This window comes from Pinus tabuliformis, chromosome 4_1, assembly GCF_031772625.1.
Source record: "Pinus tabuliformis cultivar Carrire ecotype Pingquan chromosome 4_1, CPIR1, whole genome shotgun sequence".
Taxonomy (NCBI): Eukaryota; Viridiplantae; Streptophyta; class Pinopsida; order Pinales; family Pinaceae; genus Pinus; species Pinus tabuliformis.
In genome coordinates this window covers 574,831,355-574,853,125 of record NC_142303.1, presented here as the reverse complement: position 1 = coordinate 574,853,125, position 21,771 = coordinate 574,831,355, and the positions used below count along the sequence as shown (strand labels likewise).

The 21,771-nt window shown below is 37.9% G+C and overlaps 1 protein-coding gene across 1 annotated transcript in view; it reads left to right on the top strand.

Moving 5' to 3' along the window:
- Positions 1–21,771, top strand: part of LOC149177218 (aluminum-activated malate transporter 9-like) — a 129,976-nt gene that overhangs the window by 85,941 nt on the left and 22,264 nt on the right. The window lies entirely within an intron of this gene.

The following is a 21,771-nucleotide window of genomic DNA, read 5'->3' as shown; positions in this document are numbered from 1 at the left end:
AACAAATAGCATGTACAACACCTAGTGGAGTAGTCCACACGAGTGCAACGGTTGTTATAACAAGTTTATGAGGATGATTCTGTCAAGTGTCCAGCGGGACAGACCACACAGGAGAGACAACACTAACAACTTATACAACACATTTTCATAAGCATATGTATTAGAAAAAACAAAATAGTTCAACTCTCTTAACACAAGTTAAATAAACATGCATTACAAGTTTCCAAAGAATAGTGTTACAAACAAATACAATACATTTGTGAAAATGTGTTGGCTTGTTATCAAGCTTCTAAATTAAGAAAAAGTTCCAAGACACATTGGAACAACATACATCACTAACCCCTATGGTGGGGCATTGGAGCCACTTCTTTCTCCTAAAAGAAAATCCTACATACTCTCAAGGCTATGTGGGAGGAGCCAAGGTGAAAAGTACTTTGCATGTACAAATGAGGGGTATATATAGCCAAGGGTGAAACTAACCCTTGTGACTATTAGACTTCCCTCATGACTATTTGACTTACATGACTCTTCAACTTTACATGATTATTTAACTTCACAAGTGGGTCTCTTGGACTTCCACGTTACATTAGATTGATTGCAACAATATGGCCCATAGTAGTGATGTGGCCGAGATGACTCATGACACGACTTGACACAAAAGAGCTGGTATGTTCATCATGCTGGTGGTGTCCATGTCGAGCTTCAATGTTGTTGAGTGATGGATGTGCTTTTGGTGTATCGTAGATTCACCTCTGCATGGAAAGGTGTCCGGAGTCTTCGATGGTCTTGGTATTCATTTCATGTTGCATGATCATGTCTCTCCTTCGCTTGTACTTGGCATGTTCCATGTGTTCATTCATTTGTGAACAAGTCTCCTTGCATGCAGTCCTTGTTCATCCCGTTTGTCATCACACCATGTATCATCCATGTACCTGTATCTACAATCACTCATGACGAGATGACATCAAATCTAGACATCTCCTAGTCTACCATTACACATGTTTTTTCGCTTTCGGATGCAAGTGACCGAGAGAGAAGATAAGGCTTCGAAACTACCCAAGGTACATTTCAAGTTGGGATGCAAGCTCTAGGCATTATCCATGAAAATTGTGCAGAGGTCACTGTGAGGCTAATATGGGCAATTTGGATCGGTAGTGACTATCTGCAAGATTTGGCTTGGCTGGAGGGCAGATCTACGCAATTTTTTTAGGGAGATAGTGTAGGCAGCAAAGTGGAGACTAGCATTGTTATGAAACCAGCTCACAAAAAGATAGAAAGGATAGATCAACACCTTAGAATTCAACCTCTTCAAGGGGGAAACCTCCTTTACATTATAGAAATGAACAATTCTTGGATGATACAAATGAAAAGACCTCCTTTCTATATATAGGAGTCTAAGGGGTCATAATATAATCAGAGCCGACATAACAATAATAATGTAAGGGCACAATAATAACAATAGTGGGCCTCTATGGGGCACAACAGTAACAATATGGGGATTACATGGGTACATCAATATAATAAGGGGGTTTTAATAATAACAATAAGGGGTTACACTAGTAGTATAGGGGCCTAACACGCCTCTCTCCTTCAAAAAGTGTTGTCCTCGACACTTGAGTAGTTCTTGATGCTTCTGTATAAAATTCTTGTCCTTCCATGTGAAATCTTCAACAAGTAAGTTCTTCCACTTGATGAGATGCTTTGAAATTGATCGATTTCATAGCTACTGACTTATCATTTCTGTAAATGCTTCAGGTTCCAATATGCTTTTTCCTTCCTTGTCAAGTTCTAGCAATATTTTTGGAACTGGGATATTCAAAAACTTTTGAATGAGTTCCCTCCCTGCTTTGCCATTCATCCATTCATAACTTCCTTTGTTTATCAAATTTTGTTGGATAATTGTACCAACCTCTACCATTTCTGAAACCATATGTTCAATTTCACTCCTTTGGGCATATGGATATCTATAAGGCTTGATGTTTGGAGGAACACATCCTGGAATAAAAGGAATAGCATGATCATGATCATGAATACGTGGGAGACCTTTGGGAGTCTCAAATACCTTAGAATGATTGTCCAAGACTTTTTTGAGATCTGGAGAAATACATGATTTCGATGTGCAAACAATTAGCAAATATAATTGTGCAATTACACCTCGTTGTTCTTTCTTTAGAAGCTTTGTCATTCTGTGAGAGTTGATTATCTTTCCTGGTTTCCCTGTGATACCCCTTAATTCAACCTCCTTTCTTTCTGAAGAAAATTTCATAAAAATTTCTTGAAAATTAAAAGCTATATTGTTGTACCCATGTAGATCAAAATATTGCTCCATCTGAAGTATCCGATTTACCGGATCCTTGCCATCAAACTTCGTCATATCTCATTTTCTTGATTTTAGGAGCTTGATCTTGAAATGACTATAACTCTGTAATTTTGGTTCTTCCAGTTCTAAAATTGTGACCTACAGTATCCCTATTCATCCTCTTTCCAATGCCAGCAGTATGAGGAAATTTAGATTCTCCAAGAAAGAGTTATGAACAATCTCCCAAGATGACCTGATTATATACCTTTTCAGAAGAGCAAACTTGTATGAAGTGCCACGTGTTACTGAGTTAACCTTAGGACCTGAAAAATGTACATAGGAAACTATAGTCTATTATCTTTTTGTAACTTCTTACGAAATTTCAATTTGATGTTCAAAACAAAAGTTATGACGATTTTCCTCACGGCACCTGTTTGGAATGTAATTCGGGAGTCTGCAAAATGGCCAAATTCCTTAGATCATATCTCCACAAATATAGCACCAAAAGCTTTGAAATTTAGACCGAGCTTCAAAAATATGTCAGCCCAAATGGGTTTTTCTTATTAGCATCTGAAACATCGCAGAAAAAAAGTTATAGTGTAAATGCCATGATGACCTGTTTGGAGCAGCGAAACCTAGAACCCAAAGCTCTGATACCAAATGTTATGAAACCAACTCACGAAAAGATAGAAAAGATAGATCAACACCTTAGAATTCAGGCTCTTCGAGGGGGAAACCTCCTTTACATTACAGAAATGAACAATTCTTGGATGATACAAATGAAAAGACCTCCTTTCTATATATAGGAGTCTAAGGGGTCATAATATAATCAGAGTCGACATAACAATAATAATGTAAGGGCACAATAATAACAATATTGGGCTTCTATGGGGCATAATAGTAACAATATGTGGATTACATGGGCACATCAATATAATAAGGGGGTTGTACTAATAACAATAAGGGGTTACACTAGTAGTATAGGGGCATAACAGGCATTGAAAATTGCGCAATTTCTTCGGGGAGGTTAGCAGTTGGCTACAGGAGGCTACTAGAAAAAGCTATGCAAAGCTAGGAGAGTGGCTTGTCAGACATCCCTATGTAGTTTCTGGGATGAGTGGGATGTTGGGAAGCTAGGAGACTGCTGATGAAAATAGCGCAGTATTAAGGAGGAATAGCAGGTTGACTATCAGGGTGACTGGCTGGAAAAACTGCACAATATTTTAGGGTAGTGCAGTGATAGCTAATGGTTGTCTGTTTGGCATGTCTACACAATTTCTTTAGTTAGTGGAAACGGGCATGCTTGGCATATTTTGCGCAATATTTTGGAGGAGTCGGGCCCAGGATCACTCCATGGTCAAACTCTTCGGTTGACGAGCTAGAGGCTTGGTGGTTTTTCTTGTGAGAAGCACAGATTGAGATGGCTTGTTGAGAAACTTCTACATTGTTCTAGATGATAGTCAGTCAGATCAACTAAGGATTGTGCAGTACAGACTGCCTAGGAGGTAGCCTCAAGCTTTCTGCAATTTTGGGTAGCAATACATGTTCAGTAAGGGCTGAAACTGAGCAGTGTAGCTCAGTGGAGGTCCAGCTGTTGGGGTTGGTCTAGTCGACATAGCTTCAGCAAAATGACTAAGTGTGTGAAGGAGTGACTTCATTCATGCATGACCTTGTGAACACACACTCTACATGACTTAAGGACAAGACACATCGAACCATCAAGACAACATGCTCTCAGTGTGACTAATAGGACACTTTTGATAGATTGTTGAATGAGTGTGACAACACTTGTGCGAAAGTGCATACAACTCCATGTGTGAGTGTGATAGATGGTTACATAGAAAATACAAATTGTACATACAAAGAGGAACTTTGTGCATAGCTAAAACATGGTTGCAAGCATGACATTGCAACCAACATGCTAAAATATTTATGGTGAATGGTCAAGCGAGGAGGGTGAAAAGACTCAGCACTAACTCACAGGATGGGCCTAAGTGTTTGCAAAAATCAAGGAAAAACCCAAGGAAGGCTCTGAAATTGATGCAGTCCAAAATTTTGCAGGGTGTTGCAGACGATACAATAGTTATATAGAAGGTCGAGGAATGGTCAACTACCCTGTAGGTATTGCCATGGTTAAGGTGGAAGGGTTGGGCTCTAGGACAGCTTCATAACTTCTATTTCACATTTGTAGGAGGATATCTTCTGCTATCATGAAAATATCATGATTATAATTTTTGTGGGGGTTCCCTCCATAAGGATGAGAGTGGGATGATTCTTTCTGAGTGTTAACCACTCCCTGGTGGGGAAAAGGGTCTTACATTACTACAATTTGTTGACATGCTTGCCCCCTATCATCCTATATCCTTGTTAACTTAGTGAGTTGAGGAAAATGATGGGTATAATGGCCATATTCACCATAGATAACATATGAATGATTAATCCATAGAATTGTGATCTTGTTTTGTTTCTATGGGTTATTTTGGTTGATCCTTGGTTTTTATTCTAGTTAGGGTTGTCCCTTCCAGGTGCCCATGGGGGTTACTGGTGGTTATTGCCCCCATATTCAGGTTCACCCTTTCATTTTCTCTTTTGTTTTTTCTTAGCAACATTAGGAGGGTTAGCTGGGTTAGCCTCTCTTCTGATTGTTTTTGTGGAGTGAGGGAAGGTTGGACTAGATTAACCCTTGCATTAATTTGCATTAGTGGGTTGTTTTGGTTTTGCGTGGGGAAAGGAGAATATTGGTTTCCTTGTCCTTGATTGGTATATGGACTCTAGGAAGAGGATATTACGTCCCTATTCGTAGAGGAGTATTGGTTTCCCTGTGGGGGATATATGAGCCTCCATGAGGAGGCTAATATTGGTTAACCCTAATGACTACATTCTGCATTGGTACATGTTGAATGAGGTAGTATCTTATATGTTGCAATGCTGGTGCACTTTGCGTAGCATCAAATGCTTGGCCATTGAATGACTATCCAAGGTACTAGTAGTTATTGTTGAGTTTTTTTTTGGTTGTGGACCCAATCAATCCATTAGTGGCATTGAATGCCCCTGGTGTCTCTTTAAAAGTTTGCAGGTGCACGATGTCTGGAAGCACATAATAGATGTATCCAAACTGGGTCTAGATAAGCTCCAACTGTTGAGATTTTCTTATGGCTTCTTCCTCATTATGCGGGGATGAATTTACCAGGTCGTTTGAAATTTCTTATGTAAGGGATCTCAAAAATAATTTGAGTTAGACTTTGACCTCAAAGAGTGTTTTACACAAGCTACGATGTTTCAGAAATTTATGTATATGATCTGATATGTGGGTAGCAGGTGTTTGTTTAAAGTGGGTGAGGTGTTCCAAGCCCAAATCATGATGAACCAAGAGCTGAAAAATGTGAGGAAAGTCATAGCTAGGGAGCTAATGTTTCCATGTGACACTAAAAGCTAGTCAATGTACCATTTGGCTATAGGCCCAATATGGGTGCATTGAAATAGTCATAATATAATAGTATCAACTATGATACTATTAGACAAAAACCATAGGTGGAAATTCATGACATGGTTTCGTAGGTCTTCACCTTGTTTCCCTTTGAACTTTGGAATGTCCAAAGGGATCTCCGTGGGAATAGCTAGCCAATTTTGGCCATACGCGATCGGGTACTTGGTTATCTTATTTCAATCTGGTAGATTTAAAGAAGCCAAGAACAAGTTTTTTGAATTATCAACCATCGCGAAACGATTTTGGATATCTATATGTAAAGTGGTCCTTTGTGGGGAAGTTTAAGGAGAACTACCTCGGTAGGTGTCTCACGGAATGTCTATAGAAGTGGTGTGTAGGCTCCCCCAAGAGGTAGCACGTGGGGACCCTTGTGTGGTGCTGAAGGGTGTACTTTGACAAGGAGGGGTCTTGAGAAAATATGCACCAATGTGTGATGTACTCTATGCTAAACTGGCGGGAGTCCTAGCAAACCTCTCGATAATGGGGGGAGGTTTAAGAAATGTTTATATCGATGGATATCCATAGGGTTCCCTATAGTGTTGGTTAGAGTATTTGCTACTTTGTGTGTGGTGAGGGAAGAAGATAAATATCAATGTAATAAAATCACATACATAAAGAAAAGCAAAAATAAACTGGTTACTTTCCTTTTACAATTAAGTTAAGTGAGTAGCCAAACAAAAAATGGTTTTCATTTGTTGCGTATGATAAAAAATACTATGTAGAACTAATCGTCCTTTCCACTCTCAGAGTAAATGGGACTTATAGAGATATCTTCTTATGGTTCTTAGGGAAACATCCTAAAAGAACTGGTGATGCCTTCCAATAGCCGAACAATCAATCAAGGTAATGGAAATGCGGCTTAAGTGTTGTTTGCACCTTTATCTATAGGGAAAGGATGCCCTAGATTTTTTCCACTAAAGTACCTTCGTCTCACGTGAGAATTTGAGTATTTAGCTTCTTGGTAGCCATCTACCAGTATTGAGCACTAGATGGGTTAGGTAGCCCCAAAGAGTACTACATGCACTGGACCTAAGCTGAACGCCCTCTGAATCGGGTCTCTGCCATGCTAGGGTAATATTTTCGATGGGATGATTAAAGGATTTTAAGCTCCCTTAAAAGTCAACAAGAATGTTTCAAAGATGTAACATGACCATGGTGGCTTATGGATGCCTACCCCTAGTGGTCCTAACCTAAACTATAAATTTTTGTATGGATGGCTCAAGTTATGGTTGTTTCTAAGGAGCCTTAATTCACTTATGGAGTGATTTTGTACGCAAAAGTAAACTAAGTACACAAATATCTTGAAACTAGATGCCTTCTAGTACAAAGCTCATAGAATTTTAGTGTGTAATGAAAGTGAACATACAACGTGTGGTAAGATGCAGATATTCAGTGATCCTTTACAATATCCTTCTAATTACACTAATTGTTGATTGTTCCTTGTATTAAGAAAATAAATATGGTGTGGATCATGGGCCACTTATTCTTTTCCTATTAAGCTATGTGAATTTCAAAAAGGGAGGTCGAAATTCAAATTATTTAAGAAAGTTTGTGTAAGAAAACCCAAATTCGTCTAGGAGATGCATGGGAAGAAAATGTTACTTACTTTCTATAATAACAGTTGGTCCGGGTCCTAAAAATGAAAAAGTGAATGCTTTGGTTAGTAGTAATATTTTTGGATGATAGGCCACTTACTCCTTTACTAATTAAGCTATGTGATTTGTAGAAAAATTTACTAAAAATAGTTTGAAAAACATATGTAGATTTTGGTCACTTACTTTTTTCCCTAATTAATCTATGTGTTATTGCAAATAAAAATGAAAAAATACTCTAATTTATCCACTAATTGAGGGTCGTAAAGTAACCAGGAAAACTAAATAGATAATAACAAATGCAGAGGTGAAGGTAATTCACTAAAGGATTCTAATCACCTGACAAAAGAGAACATACAATGCTCTTTTTGAATTTTCACTGACCACGCATGTTTAGCCAGACACAAATGCATGCACATGTCTTTCAGAGAAAAAACTGCGTTGGCAAGCAGAGAAAAAAAAAACTCAATTTTGTGGGCTCAAAATGGATCCGAGAGGTCCTGTAAAAATTCTAGAGAGGTTTTGAGCACCTTGTAGAGTGCTTATGCAGAGAGAAGATCCTACAAACACAACCTTTAAATTAAAGAAAATACAACAGTATGGTGGCCATTCCGGTTGTAGTGGTTTTGTGGAAATGGTGTACCAAAATACACCTCCTTAATAGTTGGTTGTTCCCTGCAAAGGATCACAGGTAGAATTGGTGTTGTTAGTGAGCATACTTAGATAAACAAAGGATTGAAAATAGTGAAAAAAATGCATACATAAACATAAACTAAAAAAATGAGATGAATACACAAATAATGCTCAATGGAGCAAACAAGTCAACAAAATAATGGAAAAAAGTCCCTTTGTTGGCTACTGGTATTAGAGGTTGAATACAATAAATGAATCTTAGACACTTGAAAAGAATTATTTGAGCTATGGTTATCAAAATTCCTTAGCAAAGGGGGTTATTTTCCTCAATCTATTTTCAAGTTTCTCCTCTCTCTCAAAGAAGTATGAAGAATCTCCAACGCCACACTCTTCTTCTCTCACTAAGATGATCGATTTATTAGAAGAAATATGGACAACATGATAGTGCTCTTACTTTATTTGGCTTCAATAATGGAATGTCGGTTTGCTATGATAGCAATTTGGCCACCATAACAATGTCTCATATTTTTCTTCTCCCATGGCCTGTTTATATAGAATTTTTTGAATCCATATTCCCTCTCTTGGTTCATGCATGAAAATTACTCATGACTAGGACAAGATGATTCCATTGAGAGTTTCATATCTTCATGGTGACTCGAATTCGATTGTCTTGGACTGAGATCTTGTTAGGGAATCACTCCCAAGTGTATGAAGTGGTCTTGAATTTGCTGAGTCATCCATTTCTTCGACTGTGTGACTTTTGAAGGAAATTTCATGCATGCAAGGCAATAGAGGAAATAGTCATGGTGTCCTCAATTTTTTAGCCTTATAAACTTTGGACCTTATGAGAATTTTTTTTTTAACTTCATGATGTCTTTAGCTAGAAAATATTCACTTGTGCATTTTTTTGGACATCTTTTAGCATGTTCTAGATTGTGCAAAGATGTGTACGTTTTTTTGGTGTTAATAGTAACATTGCAGGTATTCGACAAATTGGAAATAGAATTCAGCAGACCAATAAACCCGCCAGTACAAGGATCATGAGTAAGGTATATAACAATTGTGACATAGCACGTTACCATATAGGAGAAACAAGAACATGTCCATGGCTACATTGTAGAGAAAATGACATGATTTATATCTAAAAAGGTAGTTACAAGACTTAGATGTCCTAAAATACTAATGAGAAATCATGGTACCCATTTTTTCATTAGTGAGAATTTTTATGGTGATAGGAATAATTTTAGATTTATCATCAGAAGAGTACCCCCTATCATCCACAAGAAAATGGTACCATGAAAGCTTTAAAAAAAATCTTAGAAAAGGATGTGGAAAAAGTATACAATTCAAATAGAGTTGGTCAGGATTTATGAGTTTTGGTTGTTTTATTGGTATATGGGATTACATGTAAGAAATTGATAGGACAAACACCCTTAAGGTTCATATATGAATAGGGAATAGTAATTCCTATTGAATCCATAGTACCTAGTTTATTCATTGTTTTCTTAGCTAAATTAATAAATAGAGGTGTAGTAGAGAAAAGGTTGTTAGAACTATTACAAGTGGAGGAAGACCGCACAATGGAAAATTTTCATCAAAATGCTCAAATAGTGTGTGAGAAAACCTAGCATGATAGGTGCATAAAGAAAAATAAGTTTCAACCCTGAGATTAGGTTTTTCCTTGTGATAGAATTTTTTTGAAGGATCCAGGAAAATTTCATATGCATTGGTTGGGTCCTTATATGATCTAATGTGTGACAGAGGTAGGACATATCCAGTTAGAGAAGCTAAATGGGGAATTTATTGAAGGATTTGTCAATGGGAGTTGGTTGAAACTCTATAGGAGTGGCCAACCCATTGCACAGTAAGAGGATCAACCTAGTATGTAAAAAAAAAGAGGGAGGGGAGTATTTTGATGAGGAAATAGGAAATCGCACAAAAGTGTGAAGGCAAGAGCACATCCCATACATGTTCTAAAATGATAGAATATTTTTTGGCATGAGTATAACCAGGGAACATAAACCAAAAGAATCACCACAAAAAATCACGGTAAGTCAAGAAAAAATAACATCATGTCCACGAAAAGAATGGAAAGCGACTTCGTTGATGATCAAATGAGTGAACCATGATGACAAGGGTTTGTTCAAAGTAGCAAAACTGACTGCAATGGATTCCAGTAGAAAATCTACAGGACCAAATACATGAACTTAGTGAATACACACTCAGACAATTAAATATTACCATTGATGAGATAGAGATCGATAGATTTCCAAATTATGATGGAGGGTGGTAGTGTCTTATAAATTTTATAAAGGTATTTAAGCAGGTTCATTATTCCTTAAGAGAAATAGAGAGTAGAGGGTGTAGTAAGGAATATAGGATGATTGAGAATAAGAGTTGTAGAGTCAGAAATTAGTGGAATGTTTGAATGAGAATCACTTGGAGAGGAGGATTGGTTGAATTTGTGTGGTCTGCAGAAAATCTAGTAAATATACCAAGATTAGATAATGTAGCATTGGGGAAATTTTCAAAAGTATATGTATCACTCGAGAAGCTGAGCACAAAAATAGTTCAAAGAGCTCCTAGGGGATGTTGTACCTAACCCATAGTGGAGTACCATTATCGATAAGTAGCATTAAGATGGCTAAAGTTGTGAAAATTACAATATTTAGAAGGATTCAACACTACATACATTGTTAGGTGGCATGAAAATATTTGTGGAAATGTGAGGTGCAATAACTAGTACTTGCAACCTTGAGGGAAAGTGTCGCAAATAAGATAAGTATCAGATGGAGGATTAGGTTGCCAAACTTTGAATTTGATACCAAATATGGGGAAATAGAATCATTGAGATGGTGGAAGATTCATCGAATAGTATAAGGACTAAGTGACTTGGGATGACCCACAGGTGAGTGTTGGGGGTCTATTCAAATAATTGTTTTAGGAAATATTTTGAATAATTGCATAGAGGAGCACCACGTAGAAGGATTATGTTGGTGAAAACTTATTTGTAGAGATTGGGGTTTTTCTTCTTGGGGCCAACAAAGGTTTCCATCATAATATAGCTTAGCACCAACATTTTCAATCTTCCACAAGGGAAGAAAGTCTCACCCGAAGCCCTACTAGGACTTAGGTGTATGGTTTAGGATTTTAAGAGGTGAATAGGTATATTTTGTAGTTCCATACAACAACAACAATTAAAGTGTTGCGAAGCATATTACATATCAATATACAATGAAGAAAACTGCATAGATTTTATGTATAAATTTGAGAAAATAATTAATTTTTTTGAAATAAACTCATAAACACCAATATGCATGTAGATAACACATCAAATCTCCATACCAAAAACCTATATTTTACTATTAAAGGGTCAAATTAACATTGCAACAAAAAATATATATCATCACCAATAGATTTTTCATAGTTCCTACAACAAAATATTAATCGCAATTACAAAATACAATATGAAATGTTGACTCTAAATTCTAGCAACATGTCGATCATTTTCTCCACTATACATCCATGTGCAACTTTCCTTGCATATATTTATATAATTTTGACCTATTGATCTCATCAAGTTTAAATCCTTTTATGTTTTCAACTTTAACTCATGCTCACTTGATAAAATTATTTTTAATCACTTTTATGAGATCAATCAACGTTGTGCTTGCATGATTCATGCTCACTTTATTCCTTCAAAACTATAATGGCTCGATCCTTCTTTCTTCCGTCCTCAGCTTTACTTCCCTTCCACGAATTTATTATAAAAATTACCTATATAAAAAATAAAGGACCCAAAATCCCCCAACCATAGCATATTGACTCTCCCTTAGGTCAATCCTTCACTTGTGCAGATAATTCTACTTCTAATTAAGCACACAACTCTAGGATGGTCTGAAGAATTGACCGACGGAAGCAGTCTATCCAAATTTTCATAAATTTAGTATTTTGATTAACATAACCTTGTGTTAAGATAACATCTAGTTCCTCTAGCCAAGCGACAAGCAAATAATTCCATTCATTGTCTATAGCCAAATTGAGTTGGTGTAGCTACAAATACTGATCTTGGATAGAGGGATTAAGGTCCACAATTGTCTATTTTTCTTGGTGAGATTCATCCTCCAAGGAAATAGTTTAAGAAAACTTTTGTAATATTTCTTCAAAAACCTTATGCTTCTCAACATGGTCAATAATAGATAGAGCATCTTCAATCAACTTCTTATTTATTGTGTTTGTCTAGAAGACCTAACCAATATTGCACTTGTCTTAGGATGTTCCTAGAATACTTTACATGCTAGTGAAGGTTGGAGTGAATAGTAGAAATTTTCTCCACAACAAGATCTATCTGCTAAAGAAATTCCATTGTCGGATCTAGGAGTCTCTGCAACAAGTCAAAGATAGTAGTCTCAAGAGATTTTTTCTAAGAGGCCAAGGTTTTCCAAGTATCCTCAAGTAATTGTAAACATTGGATGGGAACATATATAAATATATATTCAAGTAGAGTAAGAGTCATATTCGCCAACAAAAACAACATATGGCTAATTTTACTATTTATATTTATGATATGTTGATCAATGTTATCTCTCTGTTGCTAGAGTTTATCTCACTCCTTTATAACCTAAGCAAGTTGTTGTTGCAATTAATATTGATCTTGTATCAAATGAGTAATTTGGTGTCATTGATTCTCATGAGCTTGGGTGAGCTCAAGTTGTTTTTAGTGTGTCAAGGTTATATGTTCTTTTAACTACACTAAGGAGGACCTCATGAATTGGAATAATTATGCTGAAGACCAATGCTAGAGATATTCTACTGAGAGAGTATCCATAGGTGGAAGCTTGGATTGCAAGTGTTTTCGACTTGAAATTGAATTATCAAAATTCCCTTTCATTGAAAACTATGAGGTTTCCTTCTGTTCCTACTTAATAGACTGTTGAAGACACTCATGAACCTAGAAAGGTAGTGATGGAATAATGACAGTTGAGTGAGCACATAACTCTAGAACTTGCTTGGAGTTTCCTACTTGTTGAATGTATTTAGATAAGGTGTAGTGGAGTGGAACACTACCAAATGGAGGTGAACTTATCATAATGTACAGAGGCTCAATAATTTTCTCATTAGATGAGTGCATATTGCATCCACATTAGAGTATAGGGGCTCATTTTCTTATAGAGAATGCATTGTGGTTGATTGACTTGTGCAAGGAAGAGCAGAAGATTGTGATTAATCCACTACTAGAGTCAATATAGTAGGTTCAAGAGGCTCATCAACATCTGTAGGAATTTACAGGGTAAGTTCCACAGAAGAATACCAAAAGGACACCGCTCACAACCAGATCTCAAATCAATACACCAGTATTTTTGACGTGGTTAAAACCCTCAGAGTGCAAGGAGGGAAACAGTCCACGGCCTGTCCCAACGTGGGTACAGACAATTTATTAATCAAAGAATGAAAATTTACATAAGCTTCTCTCATGCACGGATTACCCGAACAATGACCCTCCATGCGCTTTAAATAGAACTCATGGACCAATCGGGTGTCAAGCCACGGATCAAGTGTCGGTAATACCGAGGTGAGAGTGAACCGTCGGATCACTACATATCGTGACCGTCGGATTGTAAGTTACAAAATGTACAACGGTAAAGAAACACACTTTACCTAACTCTAACCTAACTCTATACTAGACCAAGTTGAACTTAACTATATCCTATGTGTCGGAATATCCTAACATCCCCCCTTAAGAACAACTTGGGATAGGATTGAAGGATTTACAAATATGACACAATAGGAGAAGGAAGGAGGCACTAGAGCCTATCCCCCCTTAGTGACAACTTCCTGAACTCCAAGCATATATCGAAGTTTAGTGAACTTCGCCTCTGTGAGAGCCTTTGTGAAGATGTCTGCAACCTGATCATCCGTTGGACAATATTGCACTTCAAGAACATGGTCAAGAATGAGCTTTCTGATGAAGTGCATGTGTAGTTCAATGTGTTTGCTGCGCTGATGCTGGACTGGATCTTTGCATAGCTGAATGGCACTTTGATTATCACACCAAAGTGTGGTTGGATGCTGCTGCTCAAAGCCAAACTCTGATAGGATCTGACGAAGCCACAAGGCTTCCTTACTAGCTTCCACGGCACCACGATACTCTGCTTCTGCTGACGAAAGAGAAATGGCAGCCTGTTTCTTACAAGCCCATGTAATAGGTCCTGAACCAAGAGTGAAGACATAACCGGCAGTAGACTTCCGATCATCAAGGTCACCAGCCCAATCAGAATCAGTGAAACCAACTAACAGAGGAGCTGCTTTGGCACTGTAATGAATCCCAAACTGTATTGTACCTCGAACATAACGAAGTATTCTTTTAGCTGCTTTCCAATGACTTTCACGGGGGTTTTGCATAAAACGAGCAACAAGGCCAACAACAAAGGAAAGATCAGGACGAGTATGGGTTAAATACAAGAGTTTTCCGACAAGTTGACGGTATAAGGTAGCATCAACTTCAGGAGAAGTACAAGAGACTGAAAGTTTGACTCCAGACTGAAAGGGAGAAGGGGCTGGCTTACAGTCTTCCATGTGAAAATGACGAAGAATATCACAAGCATACTTGGACTGGGAAAGGAAAATACCCTCTTGGGATTGCAAGACTTGAAGACCGAGAAAATAGTGTAAGTGTCCTAAGTCTGTCATTTCAAATTTCTTTTTAAGGCTGGACTTCACATGGTTTATAAGGTTGGGATCACTACCAGTAAGAATAAGATCATCAACATAAAGAACAAGGATGATGAGAGAGTTGCCCACTTTCTTGGTGTAGACAGTATTGTCAGAATGACACCTAGAAAAGCCAGATTCTAAAAGAAAGCTATCCATTTTGGCATACCAAGCTCGAGGAGCTTGCTTGAGGCCATAAAGGGATTTCTTAAGTCGACAAACGAGGCTGGAGTCTGTTTGTATGAAGCCAATGGGTTGTTCCATATAGATTTCTTCCTGCAAGTCCCCATGCAAGAAGGCAGATTTAACATCCATTTGATGGACTTCCCATTTTAAAGAGGCAGCAAGGGAAAGAACAAGGCGGATAGAGTTCATTTTGGCAACTGGAGAGAAGGTTTCAGTGTAGTCAATGCCTTCAACCTGTGAAAAGCCCTTAGCAACTAGACGAGCTTTATGTTTATCAACTTTCCCATCTGGTCCATACTTGGTTCTGTAAACCCATTTGCATCTAACAAGTTTGCGTCCCTTTGGTAGAGGAACAAGATCCCATGTATCATTTGTCATCAATGAATGATATTCTTCATTCATAGCTGTTTCCCAATGTGGATGGCCTGAAGCTTCTGCAAAAGTGTCAGGATCATGATTTACTGGAGCTTGAGCCAGTAAAGAAGAGGCTCTTTCAAACTGAGAACGTGTACGTCGCTGATCTGTAGGATCACCGGCAAGATCACCTGCTGCATCCCGAGTAGCACGGACCCATCTTGGAAGTTGAGGATCCTGAGAAGGTGGGGAAGGATTATCATCCTCGCTTTCATCATCAGAAGAAGAAATGTTTTCAAAGATAGAAGAGATGGGAAGAGGTGGCACATCCGCCGGACTAGGCTCGCAGGCCGATTTATTTTCATCAAATTTTACATCTCTTCTAATGATAACATTTTTGGACTTAAATGGAATAAGTCTATAGCCTTTTACATCTTCAGAATATCCAACAAAAGTACATTTCTCACTCTTAGGTTCTAAGCTTTATGCTTTTCATCTGGAATATGGGCCCATGCTTCACTTCCAAACACACGAAAGTGACTTACATCTGGTTTAATGGAACTCCAAGCTTCTTCTGGAGTGATATTCTCTAGAACCTTAGTAGGAGTGCGATTGATTATATAATTTGCACAATTAATTGCTTCGGCCCAAAAACTAAGACTGAGTCCTTTAGATTGCAGCATACAATTAGCCATTTCCTTTAAAGTGCGATTTTTCCTTTCAGCTACACCATTTTGTTGTGGAGTGTATGGAACAGTATGTTGCATTTGAATTCCATTTTCGGTGCAAAAGTTGATGAATGCATTTTTAACATATTCTCCACCATTATCAGTTCTTAGCTTAAGAATTTGATGTCCAGATTGTTTTTCAACGAATGCTTTGAAGGCCAAAAAGGTGGTAAATACTTCGCTCTTGAGTTTTAAGAAGTATACCCAAGTGCGTCTAGAGAAATCATCAATGAAAGTTAAGAAGTACTTGCAGCCAGAGAATGAAGCAACAGGAAGAGGACCACATAAATCACTGTGCACAAGCTGTAAAGGGGCTGAGGCGTGCCAAGAGGCACGTTTGTCAAAACTGTCCCGATGATGTTTTCCGAGTACACATCCGGAACAAACACCATCTTTGCAAGATACCATAGGAAGACCTGTCACCATGTTTTCTTTACATAGATGCTGAAGGGAGCGATAGTTTAAGTGACCATACCGCTCATGCCAAAGTTTGCTCACTTCATCATTATGAGCAACAAATACTGAGGGAAGATGGGATGACCCAAAGTTGTGAAACTTATACAACCTTTTGGAATCATCAGCAAGACCAGTAGCTAGAATCTGTTTAGGATCTTTTAGATCCTTGATTACAACATCATGAGGTGAAAATTCAACAATTTTACCTTCACCTGAATGAGTTATCTGATAGACAGATAGAAGGTTGCAGGATAAGTTTGGAACACATAATACATCATTGAACTGACCATTGTCTAGATGAACAGTTCCAGTCCCTACAACATTAAGAGATCTATCATCACCAACATATATATTTTTGGTGTTACAATCATTTAAAGAAGAAAACATGGCTTGGTTTTTGGCCATGTGACAAGAGGCTCCAGAATCAATGAGCCACTCATGAGAATGAGAAGAAGAAGAAGATACATTTAATGCATAACCAGACTGAGATGATTGACGATGACATGCAGAAAATGCCGTTCCGGAAGTTGAAGTTGAAGTAGGCTCCAGATGGATGTTATGTTTCTTCATTGCGGCTTCCAAGGCTTCCATCTTCTTAAAGCATTTAGATTCTAAGTGGCCATCTCGATTACAAAAGTTACAATGTCTTTCAGTCTTCTTCCATTTGTTTTTATTGGGCTTATCATATTGCTGAAATGATCTTTCATCTTGAGGCTGAGTTGGTTTAGGACCATTCCTTTGAGGATAAGACTTCTTAGGATTCTTTGAATTTGGTTGCTGCTGGGCGGCTAACGCTTTTGTGGAAGAGTTTCCAAGATTAAGAAGACCAAGGTGTAAGAGTTTTTCTTGTTCTCTTATTAAGGAATCACAAAAGGAGTCAAAGGAAGGGGGCTTGTAGTCTTTGCCTTGACAAATGAAAGCTTCCCTGGTAGAATGGAAAGTGGAAACAAATACAGAGTAGGCTGGCCCTAACTTAGTAAGGATGGAATAAATAAGGTTACCATCATCTTTCTTAACTTTAACACCTTCCAAGAGATATCTAAGGTTCTTGAATTTTGACAAGAAATCTTCAATGCAAGAAAAATTATTAGGATCCAAAGTAAGCAGCTCATTTTCAAGTTGATGGGATCTAATTTCATTTTTAATCCCAAAAACTTTAGCAAGTTTTTCTAATGCTTCATGAGGAGTTTCAATTTCTGCAATGTGGAATCTAAGATCAGGAGAAACAGACATTCCTATCAAGCCACGTGCTTGATCTTGTCGATTTTCCCATTTTTCGGCCTTGTCTTCATCTTTGGGTTTCTTCTCTTGGTCTGTGGCTATTCTGAAGAGACCTTTACTTCTAAGTAAATCTCCCATGTAGGCGACCCATTGGAAGTAGTTAGTGCTGTCAAGAATGACTTGGCATGGACTTTCCATTTTTGAAAAACAACTGAAGCTGAAGATGCTGAAAGTAAGTGGTCCAATGGATAGATCTCGAAAAAATAGGCGGTTTTAAAAAAAACGGCTCTGAAAAAGGCTTCCGGATGAAGAAGTTATGGCTTTTTGAAAAAAAATTGTTGACGTTGCCGGCAAAGTGCGCGAATGTGCGGGAATGAAAAAATCCGCCCCCACAAAATGGAGACTTGAACCCAAGACCTCTACTCTCTTAAAAGGTCTTTGAACCAATTGATCTATACAAAAGATTTGAGAGAGAGAGAGAGAGAGAGAGAGAGAGAGAGAGAGAGAGAGAGAGGGGGGGGGGGGGGGGGGGGGGGGGGGCCTCGATTTGCGTGCTTGCCTTGGGAAGACTCTTTTCCCCTACAAAACACAAAACACAAAACCCAACACGAATATCCAAAGAAAAACGAACCTTATGGCTCGAAGTTAGCTTTAGCCAAAAAACTAGAAATTTTTAAAAAAAAATCTCAAAGTTAGCTTTTAGCCGAAAAACTAAATATTTTCCTCAATGTTTCTGATTTTCCGAGATCACACTAAGGTGCAGGGAAAAGAGCATACGCATGAGAAAAATCCTTTCTTTCTGTTTCTGATTTGCCCAGATCGCACAGAGTCGCAGGGCAAAGAGCATACGCAGAAATGAAAGGTATAGATCCGGGAAAAAAAAAAGGCTAAATAAACCGAAACCGAAATAAGCAGAGAGAAAATGACAGTAAACTGCAAAAAAAAACACTGTATACCTCCCGATCTGAAAAATGACGCAGCTAGGGCTACCGGAAACCTTTTCGCGTGAAACGAAAGGGGTTCCTCACTGAAACAGATGCTCCGAATGCAACAGAGCAGTCCTCTCGGCCCGAAAGCAGTCAGAAACAGCAGATCTAGGAAACGACAGCCGCATGCAGTTCTACCGGCTTCAGATTTGGATCACCAACGGACGCGGCCCTCAAATAGCTCTGATACCATGTAGGAATTTACAGGGTAAGTTCCACAGAAGAATACCAAAAGGACACCGCTCACAACCAGATCTCAAATCAATACACCAGTATTTTTGACGTGGTTAAAACCCTCAGAGTGCAAGGAGGGAAACAGTCCACGGCCTGTCCCAACGTGGGTACAGACAATTTATTAATCAAAGAATGAAAATTTACATAAGCTTCTCTCATGCACGGATTACCCGAACAATGACCCTCCATGCGCTTTAAATAGAACTCATGGACCAATCGGGTGTCAAGCCACGGATCAAGTGTCGGTAATACCGAGGTGAGAGTGAACCGTCGGATCACTACATATCGTGACCGTCGGATTGTAAGTTACAAAATGTACAACGGTAAAGAAACACACTTTACCTAACTCTAACCTAACTCTATACTAGACCAAGTTGAACTTAACTATATCCTATGTGTCGGAATATCCTAACCATCATCAACCTACATAATTTTATAAAAATCTATGTCTATCATCTTCATTGAAGTTCCAAAAGTAGGGAAAACAAATGTAGTTGGTGTCTTGGCTAGCATTGCTTGGAATCCATAGCAAGAATAAGAGTGTGGAATGGGTTCACCTGTAGAGGGACAACATTAGTAATGGGTGTAATTTCAAGTGTCAAGGTTGTAGCAGAGGAAGAAGTAGCAATATGGGTTGGAACAAAGTGAGAACAAAAATTTTTAATCAGTGGTTGATAGTCCTCGGGCTTGGAAGTGGAAGAAGATGATGAAGCTTGGTTTTTTTTTTATGACGAGGAACCATTTGTTAGCTTATTTTTTGTCAACTTTTGTTGGTTTGGGCCACTCAGAGCATACTATTTTTTTTTGGGTTGTTGAATCGATTTGGTTCCCCAACAAACTCATAATATATTTACAAAAAGAATCCTACAATAGATAGTACGACAAAGGTCAGGCGCATAATTTATCTTTGTCTGCATCCTTGGAATGAGCATAATAATTATTATGGTCAATTCCAAACTAGATATGGTAAGGATGTTTTTCAAGAAGAAACTAGGGGAATCTCATTATTTGGGTGGTTGTTACTCACTGATTATACCAAGATCCAAAAGCATTCTCATTGAAGGAGTTATTGGTAGACTCAAAAACATTGTTCCAGGGTTCATAGGTGAGGGCTAGGGCTTTACAGTCAAAGGGAGCATGGAGCATACGACCATCAAGAAAATGCCATTTGTGAATGAAAATGGTAACAATAAGGTAGCCTCCCTTATGGTAAGATTCCTCACAAGAACATAATAGCTTGTCAAGTAAGTACTTACACCAATTAAATTGGGTGCCCATAACACATAATAAAACAATACAAATGGTATCCAAGGTGCATTCTTCTTTAGCATAATGGACAGTAATATTCTTACAACGAGGTGGTAGGTGAAGTTAATCTCATCATTTTTAATTGGGTAAATGGAAAGCTCTCGTCCGCAGAACTTTGTGCCATATTTCTGATACAAATTGGTGGTACCTATCTTCTTTGTATGCTTGGATCCTCCTTAGAATGTAGTAAAAATGTCCCAGCCTTATGTTGATAGCCCAAACAACTTATGGACATCATTGACATGGATAGGGTAATCCTTATCCAACCAAAGTGAACCATTATGGATTCTCCTGATCAAAAACTTCATGTAACAAGCAACTTCTCTAGTGGTTCTCAATACTAAAATTCGCGTAGCATAGGAAGGGTATACTCCTCTAGTAGCTTGAATGTAGGTTTGATTTTGGATACAAAACTGATGGAATTTGTTGGGGTGAAATCCATGTAGACTCGAGGCTTCAATGCTTGGAAAATATCGCTATTAGTAAAATCATTTTAGACCAAGATGACCTTTTCATACTTACCGTATAATTCATTAACTAGTTGGACACGAGGATCAAACAACTCAAATGGAATGGTGGCCTTCAGGGAACAAACCATATTGAACCATTTGCAGGAATAAACTTGGTGAATAGGGGGATGATAGTGGAAATGGGGAACTGAAGACTTAAACATAGACATCAGAGAAAAAACTAAAGTAAGACTTGTGATCAAATGAATAAAATAGACATGATTCCCAATACTTATTGACAGTTGTATCGAATTCCATCATTTTGTTTCCATCTAGACATTAAACAAGGTAGGTGAGGAAAGGAGTGAAAAAATCAAGATTGATTCAGAAAATTGTTTACAATAGGTACTCATATCTCAAAGCACTACGTCAAAGATCATAAAAGGTGACAATGTTGACTTAAAAAAGGAACACTACATCAAGTGAATCATTAAAGCAACAACCAACTTAGCAATTCATACCATTAATGTAATGATGACTCAGTACAAAATACAAACAAAAAAAATACTTAACCTAACAATTATATGACACGTAAACTCTATCTCGATGATCACAATGGTTTGCGATATAACACAATAGAAAAATAATATATAACTGACACAACAAAAATGAGGAAAAATGAAACTAATAGAACTTTGGAAATACTAACTAAATCTAACCTAAAACATATCTTATGCTCCAGGACAAAGAAAAATCAACAAGTAAAAGAGTTAAGGACCATGGCAGGGTTTCAGGAAAGTGTCGTTCACCAAACCATGCCAGAGATTACCATAAAGTTATGGGTCTCTGATAAAAACTAATTCTATGATCTTCAAAACTATAAATGGTCCCAACTAGTGCATTTGAAGTTTTCCTAGACGGTTCAAGGATTTTATATCATAGAGAAGGACTTGGTCTGCAACAAAAAATATTTCGTTTTTATATTGCAGTGTTAGGTCCCTATAATACTATTGTAGCCCCATTATTTTTATTGTTAGTGTAGCCTCCTATTGGTATTATTGTGTCCATGTAGCCCCCATATTGCTATTGTTTTCTGGCATAGAATCCTACTATTCTTATTGTTGTGC